The sequence below is a fragment of the Pimephales promelas genome, chromosome 12 (genome assembly GCF_988280905.1).
Source record: "Pimephales promelas chromosome 12, fPimPro1.hap1.1, whole genome shotgun sequence".
Taxonomy (NCBI): domain Eukaryota; kingdom Metazoa; phylum Chordata; class Actinopteri; order Cypriniformes; family Leuciscidae; genus Pimephales; species Pimephales promelas.
This window is the reverse complement of record NC_142780.1, coordinates 2,844,353-2,852,169: the sequence shown is the minus strand read 5'-3', so window position 1 is coordinate 2,852,169 and position 7,817 is coordinate 2,844,353. Positions and strand designations below refer to the sequence as shown.

The following is a 7,817-nucleotide window of genomic DNA, read 5'->3' as shown; positions in this document are numbered from 1 at the left end:
AAAGAAAGAAAGAAAGAAAGAAAGAAAGAAAGAAAGAAAGAAAGATGGATTAGGTAGAAAGAAAGAAAGAAAGAAAGAAAGAAAGAAAGAAAGAAATAAAGAAAGAAAGAAAGAAAGAAAGAAAGAAAGATGAATTAGGTTGAAAGAAAGAAAGAAAGAAAGAAAGAAAGAAAGAAAGAAAGAAAGAAAGAAAGAAGGATTAGGTAGAAAGGAAGAAAGCAAGATGGATTAGGTACACAGTAAAATCTCCAGTGTTGAAATCCTGGTGTTAAGGACTTTTAGAGTAAAGTGTTAATTTTCTGGTGTTGAATTTCAAGGGATTAACACTGCTAGTGTAAACCACACTCTCTGGCTGGTGAAAATATGTGGAGTTATACACCAGAGATGCTTTGAGAACACCGAGAGTGTTACTAGTCACATCCGGGACATTTACGCGCTGGGCGGGACGAAACGAGTTGAAACTTTCTTCACAGGCGCCATTTTCTTTGACTCGAGTCGCAAGACATGCGAGGAGGAAACACGCATTTATTATGCGTTAAATCGCATTTATATATTCATTTTATAACACCATATTGTTTTATAACAATATGTATGTGCTGTGGACGAGCAAACCGCTCTCAGAAGGGGTATTTTCTATGACGCGCGATGCGGAGCAGACCAGGATGGGTTTGCTTTTTAACAGGGAAACAACGAAAGTAAGTGTTTTCTAATTCACATAGCCAATATATTTTATAACACATTGATTCAAAGCGATATTTAAATGTTCTGCGCGATTAAACGGTCAAAATTCTTTTCAAAGACGACATCATCTTTGAAACACGGAGCTGACGAGGAGGAGGCTTGTAGCTAACGTTAACAGGGAAACACCTAAAGTAAGTGTTTTTAACATAATTTACCACATGAATTTCATGGCATTATATTGTTTTGTAACGATATTTATGTGATGTGCGCGCCTAAACCTCTCACAGTCTAGGTCCTGCATCTTCTTTGACTCGTGACCTGCTCGTGACGCATTTCAAAAAGCAGTGCAGAGTGCAGACACGGAGTTTGCTTTTAACAATAAAAACACCGATTAAGTAAGTGTTTAACTCATTTACTATACGTGTTTTATAATATTATATTGTTTATGACGATATGTGTGATGTGCAAATATCATAAAGGATTTATCCTAAAACTATCTTTTACTCTCGTCTGCCAGCAGACCTAACGTTAACGTATAAAACAGAAGAACAACTCCACAAACTGCGGACCAACAATGCACGTGGAATTTGCACTTTATTTCCTTATTTGGAGGACCAATCTTTTTAGAATGGGTAAGCAAATTGCAATTATTTCAAATTAAATATTGATGCAAAATGTATTTATCAGATTAACTTTTGGTTGATATTTGGAGATGCTTTAATGTTTAAATGTATTGATTTTTACAATTTGTGTTTGCTAGGAGCATTTCTATGATGCACTATGATTTCTATGAAGTGACTAAGGGTACCAGGCTTGGTGTTTAAAGACTGTACAGACTAGAACCTGGTGATGGAAAGAGAACAGATAAGTAAACATATGAGAGAATCATGGGCACAAACAAAAAATAATCATAGCTTGGTTGTTATTTGGTATAGCTAGATTTTCTTTGTTTCATAACACTCATTTTGAATTTGTCCAGTCAAATTCATTTACAAAAGTAAATCTAGTATATATATATATATATATATATACTTAAAATAAGATTTCGAACCAATGGTTTTCATGATTTGACAAGGAGATGTTTTCTTGCTGTTTAATTTTAGACTCAACTGATTGGAAAATCTCTGCCCATCACCTGCCCCCAACATACAAAGCCACAAGACGGGAACACCGATCCTTCCGGAATCCGATGGCTGACAATTTAGTGAGATTTCTTAAGGTGCGTGTCTTTATTTTTTCTTAAAGTGTTAGTTCACCCACAAATGGAAATTCTGTTATTAATTACTCACCCTCATGTCTTTCCAAACAAGTGAGACTTTTTCATGTTCACAACACAAACAAACATATTTTTAATGAAATCGGAGAGCTTCCTGTCCCTCCATTGACAATCTACACAACTACCACTTTCAAGCCCCAGACAAAAGTACATCATTAAAGTACTCCAATGCAACTCCAGTGGTTTAACATAAATGTTTATTAAACTATGCAAGTGCTGTGTTTACAGCAAAAACAAATTTACAGCTTAATTTATTAAATATTTATTTCCAACATGCGTTCATGACAAAGTTACAACTCGTGCTTGTTGTTGATGTGCATGTATGTGCATTGAAGATTAATATTTTGTAAATAAAGTTGAGTTAAAATTGTCAAAAAGGTTGAGGTTAAACCACTAGAGTCACATGGATTACTTTTGATTTCCTTTATACCTTTCCGTGGTTTTTGAAGTGGTCGTTGAATAGGCTTTAGATGAATGGACAGAATTCTCTTAGATTTCATTAAAAATATCTTTATTAAAGGGACTGTTCACCCAAAAATGTCAATTCTGTCAGTAATTACTTACCCTCATGTTGTTCCAACCTCGCAAGACTCATTCATCTTCGGAACACAAATTAAGATATTTTTGATTAAATCTGTGAGCTGGATCACTCCTCCATAGGCTTCTAAGGGATCAAAACTTGCTGGCCCAGAAAGTCATTAAAGATATTGTTGATTACAGAAGCGCAATCCTAAATCCAATCCAAACGAGAATGCTTTGTGTGCGCAAAAAAACAAACAGAAATTACGACTTTATTCAACTATGCATTTCCTTCTCTGTGGGCCTCGAGATGGGCTTCTCGTAGTGTAACAGCGCAGCGCCTCGGTGTTGTACGTCACACACAGGCTCACTATTGGCTGACGCTGGTCGTGTGTGTGTGTGTGACGTACAACACAGTAGCGCTGCACTGTTACACTGTTAACTTGCTCAGGCCCACACAGAAGAAAATGAATAGTTGATTGTAATATTTTTAATTTTTTAGTTTGTTTTTTGCGCACAAAAAGTATTCTCGTCACTTGATAAACCTGAGCCACTGTAGTCACTCTGACTATTTTAACAATGTCTTTAATAACTTTTATTGGCTGCCAAGTTTCAATCCCTTAAAAGGCTTTGCAGGAGTGATCCAGCTCTCAGATTTAATCAACAATATCATTCATTTGTCTCCCGAAGATGAAGGAAAGTCTTACCGAGTTGGAACAACACGAGGGTTGAGTAATTAGTGCTAGAATTTTCATTTTTGGGTGAACTATCCCTTTAAGTGTTCCCAAGATGAGCAAAACTCTTACTGGTTTGGAACAACAAGGGTGAATAATTAATGACAGAATTAAATTTTTTGGATGAATTAAATCTTCAATTTACTTGGAAATCAATAAATGCAAGTCTTAATCTAACCAAAATGGTTTCTTGTTTGAGTCGATGATTGAACTTTTTTCACCATAAACCTGCTGTATTTATGAAACACAAATGGTATTAATTGTAATTGATCTGGTTTTGTGTTGTCTAGGTACCCAGTCCTACAGGATTTTTCGAGAAAGTTGGATCTACACAGCTTTTGCTGCTCTGTGAAACAACTATGCACTGAACTTTACTGTTAGTGACTGGAGACACACAACTGATCCACTCATATCCTGCTACTGTTCTTCATCTGCTGAATGTTTTTGACTCAAGCACTGCTGTACTGTTGCAAAGTCAAAGGTACTGAATCAACTTCACTGACACAGGACTCACATTCACTGATATGTTCAGGACACCATTTGATCACAATATATAATTCTGATTACAGTGCATTCATCGTTTATTTTAAAAGTTAACCTATGATGTAAACGTGTTTGTTCGGTAATAAAAAAAATAGTTTGCTTGAAACAACTGTTTACATTTGCCTTTATTTTCAACTTTACAATGAACTGAATTCTACTATGATCCCATACTTTCTGGATTGTTTTGAAATAAAGTTTTGAAAGAGTAATAAAGAGTTATGTGTTTTTCAAAGTGAAATTATTCTTTTCAGATTTAAAGAACTGAAGAAAATAAACTGACAAATCATTTAAGTACAGTAGGTAATGCATAACCCTAATAAGAAAAACTGGTAACTTCTTTGGTGTTTTTATTTGTAAAAATGTGTTCTATTAACACCAGGATGGTGTAATTTGACTACTATAAGGTTGAAAAAGTAAACACTGGCAGTGTTGTTGTTATCTGCATTGGTGTTAAAATTCCACTCTCTTAGTGTTCGAATTGTAACACTGTGTCGGTGTTGAGAGAGGCAACACTTTTGAAAGTGTTGAAGTAACACTTTGTGGGTGGTTCCCAAATATACACTTTTAAAGTGTTGAAATTAACTCTATTGGTGTTGATTTCCGGATTTCAAATTTACTGTGTAGATAGATAGATAGATAGATAGATAGATAGATAGATAGATAGATAGATAGATAGATAGATAGATAGATTATTCAAAATAAAGAAAAAGAAAGAAAGAAAGAAAGATAAAAAGAAAAAAAGAAAGAAAGATTAGTTAGAAAGAAATATGGATTTGAAAGAAAGAAAAAAAGGATTAGTAAGAAAGAAATATGAATTTGAAAGAAAGAAAGAACGAAAGAAAGATAGATAGATTATTAGAAATAAAGAAAAAAGAAAGAAAGAAAGAAAAATAGATGATAGATAGATGAAAGAAAGAAAGAAAGCAATGATTAGTAAGAAAGAAATATGAATTTGAAAGAAAGAAAGAAAGAAAGAATTAGTTAGAAAGAAAGATGGATTTGAAAGGATGAAAAAAGAAAGAAAGGATTAGTTAGAAATAAAGAAAGGATTAGTTAGAAAGAAAGAAGGAAAGATATATTGGTTAGAAAGAAAGACAGATAGTATAGTTAGAAAGAAAGAAAGATTATTTAGAAAGAAAGAACGATAGATCAGTTAGAAAGATAGATAGTATAGCTAGAAAGAAAAGATTATTTAGAAAGAAAGATAGTATAGTTAGAAAGAAAGATAGATTATCTAGAAAGAAAGAAAGATAGATTAGTTAGAAATATAGATAGATAGATAGATAGATAGATAGATAGATAGATAGATACACAGATAGATACACAGATAGATACACAGATAGATACATACATAGTCTATACATAGATAGATCATTATAGATCATTTGGACACAGAAAGTCAAATAGTTAAGACAGGCAGATGGATAGAAGAGGATAAAAGGAAGAGTAGAAAGGAGAAGAGATTATGAAAGGAGGGTAGAATAGGAGGACAGGAGGAGTAGAGGATTGGAGGAGGAGAAGAGGAGGGAAGAGAGAGGGAGAACAGGAGAAGTAGAGGCATAAATGCAACAAAAACTTGTAGTATCCTTCAGAAAAGAGCTGAGTGACTTTCCACCAATCAGAACACAGGACCAGTTATGTGTGTCTCCCTTTGATCTTTGCTAATCAGCATCACCTGTGCAATCAGCTTTCCTATTTAGACAGAGGCCAAAATTGCTGATACTTGGCCTCGAACAAACCTCAATAGAGACAAAACTATAGGTTGTATTGGCGAAATGACCTGACCGTGAGCGAGACAAGGCCTTTGTGAACGATGTGATGTATTTTTTTTGTGGATAGAGTTAAAAAAAGGGACCACTTTGGCAAGTTAAAAAACTCGTTTGTATTGCTCTGATCACAAAAGTTTGACCTGAATTTATAATTGCTGCCAATGGAGGAATGTCTGTCACTCTTGTCCTTTGGAAGGACACAGTGAAAAAACTATAAGTCCCAGGGATTTACTAAACACATGAGAGGAACCACAACAAAAATACCTACGTTTCAAGTATAATTTTATGCCCAAAGAGTGAAAATTGTGGCCAGGCCAGCGATTTAAAAATTATTTTTTAGCATTAGGTTTCAAGCTGGCTCACTCTAGCACGTGCTCTAGCTCTGAACAGTCTCTCTCATTTACTCCCATTATAATTTCAGAAACGGGTTGAAAAACATCATGAGACTAAAGTAGAGATTGTGAAAAAAGTATAATAGATATCAAAAAGTTGAATACAACTTTAATAGCTTACAAATTTCTCAACATTTTAAAGTTTAAATGACAGAAATAGCTGAAAGTATGCAGAAGTTGTAGGCTTTGAAAGCAGAAGGAGCATAAAGCAGAATTTGAAGAATTCTCCATTGACTTCCATGTTAAAAAAAATGCACAAAAAGCTTAATAATTTAAAAAGTATAAAGGTTATAAACAAGAAAAGTAATAGCACACATGTCCTTGAAAAGCTGCACATTTTGATACTTGAATGGTTTTTGTCAACGTGATCTCATGAGAATACGTATGTATGTGTACGTAAAGTGTCGTTCTATCATACGTATACATAATTACGTTTTATATGCGCAGAAACGTATAATACTGACGTATTTACAGTACTAAAACGTAAAATATTTACGTATTGACAGCACAAAAACGTAATTTATTTACGTATGAACAAATCCACCGACGTACACATTGTACGTATCACAATTTATGCATATTAATATCGTAGCCTTATGTTTTGACTCTATTGCATCCCACTGTCTTATTAATGAAGTTTTCAGTCGCATTATTGATATAATACTCATAAATATTAACATTTTGCTCGTTTCGCCTGCATGGTGTTAAACAATACACCATAAAACCTTAAAAAATACATTCTTTAACGTTACTCGTTCAACCATTTTGTAATAGTTTATTTACCTTGAGACACATAAAGCGTTTTCTCCTATAAAACACAACAAAAATTCACAAAAGACATCAATTTTATTAGTTTGATGTAATCCAAATCTTTAGAATCCATAGTTGTTTGCAAGAAACAACTCCTAATTCAGCGATTTCAGCCTCTTGATCTCCATTCTCAGCAGCGACCGTAACGTTACATGTCAAACCCCGCGCTGGTGATGAATTCAAATTCAAATATTGCGCCCATACGTCATCTTTTACGGCAGCGATATCAAACGTTCATTGGCTCTTCCCTGCTTCGTCACAGTTTGCGACATGAAGGACTGTAGACGGTTGGTTAGTTTAGTTCATTTGAATTTTGAAATGGAGAAGCGCGAACCAACCGAAGCCGGATTAACATTTTCATTAGTAATTTAATTTCTGCTGCTCTGTACTTCATACAAAACTATTACAATACTGCCAGAGAGAAGACTGCGACTGCAACGCTTCATCATGTGAACGGCTTTTGGTATCGGTTTTGACATTTTCGCAATAAAGAAATTATTGTGATTATACTTGTCTGTTAGTTATGTTTTTCTTCATAATTGTAGTTTTTTACGTAGTTTTAAGGAATTGTTATGGTAGGTTTAGGGGTAGGAGTAGGTGGCTCAAAATATATTTTAATGCTATATTGTTAATAAAACTGCCCTTTCCCAACACCTGTCCGTTACGTTTTATCCTTTTTTATATTAAGTATAAAATGGGTATGTTTAGGTTTGGGATTAGGGTTACGGGATCTTACATTTATCTATAAAATAGTAAAAAGGGAAATTATCCAGATATCTTTACGATATAGAATATACGTAAATAGTTTACGTTTTGTAGCTGTAAAAACGTAATAATGTTACGTTTAAATGTTGCAGATACGTCTATATTGTACGTTTCAGCATCTATCCAAACGTACTAAAAAGTACGTTTTCTATCTTTGCAAAAACGTAAAATAGCTACGTATTAACAATGAGACCAGGCTGTTTTTGTAGCACAAAGTAGCGAGGAGAAGAAAGCGACCGAAAAACGTACGGAAGAATACGGAATAATAAGAAAGATTTGGATTTCAAGAGTGTGAATGCTTGAAGCATTCACACTAATTAAAGGCTCT

General features: G+C 34.1%; 1 long non-coding RNA gene across 1 annotated transcript; it reads left to right on the top strand.

Moving 5' to 3' along the window:
- Positions 1–239: 239 nt before the first annotated feature.
- On the top strand, positions 240–3,966 carry LOC148976913 (uncharacterized). The gene is made up of 6 exons (XR_016145902.1): positions 240–695; positions 800–872; positions 969–1,076; positions 1,199–1,313; positions 1,442–1,900; positions 3,501–3,966. It is a non-coding gene; the product is annotated as an uncharacterized LOC148976913 (long non-coding RNA).
- Positions 3,967–7,817: the final 3,851 nt, after the last annotated feature.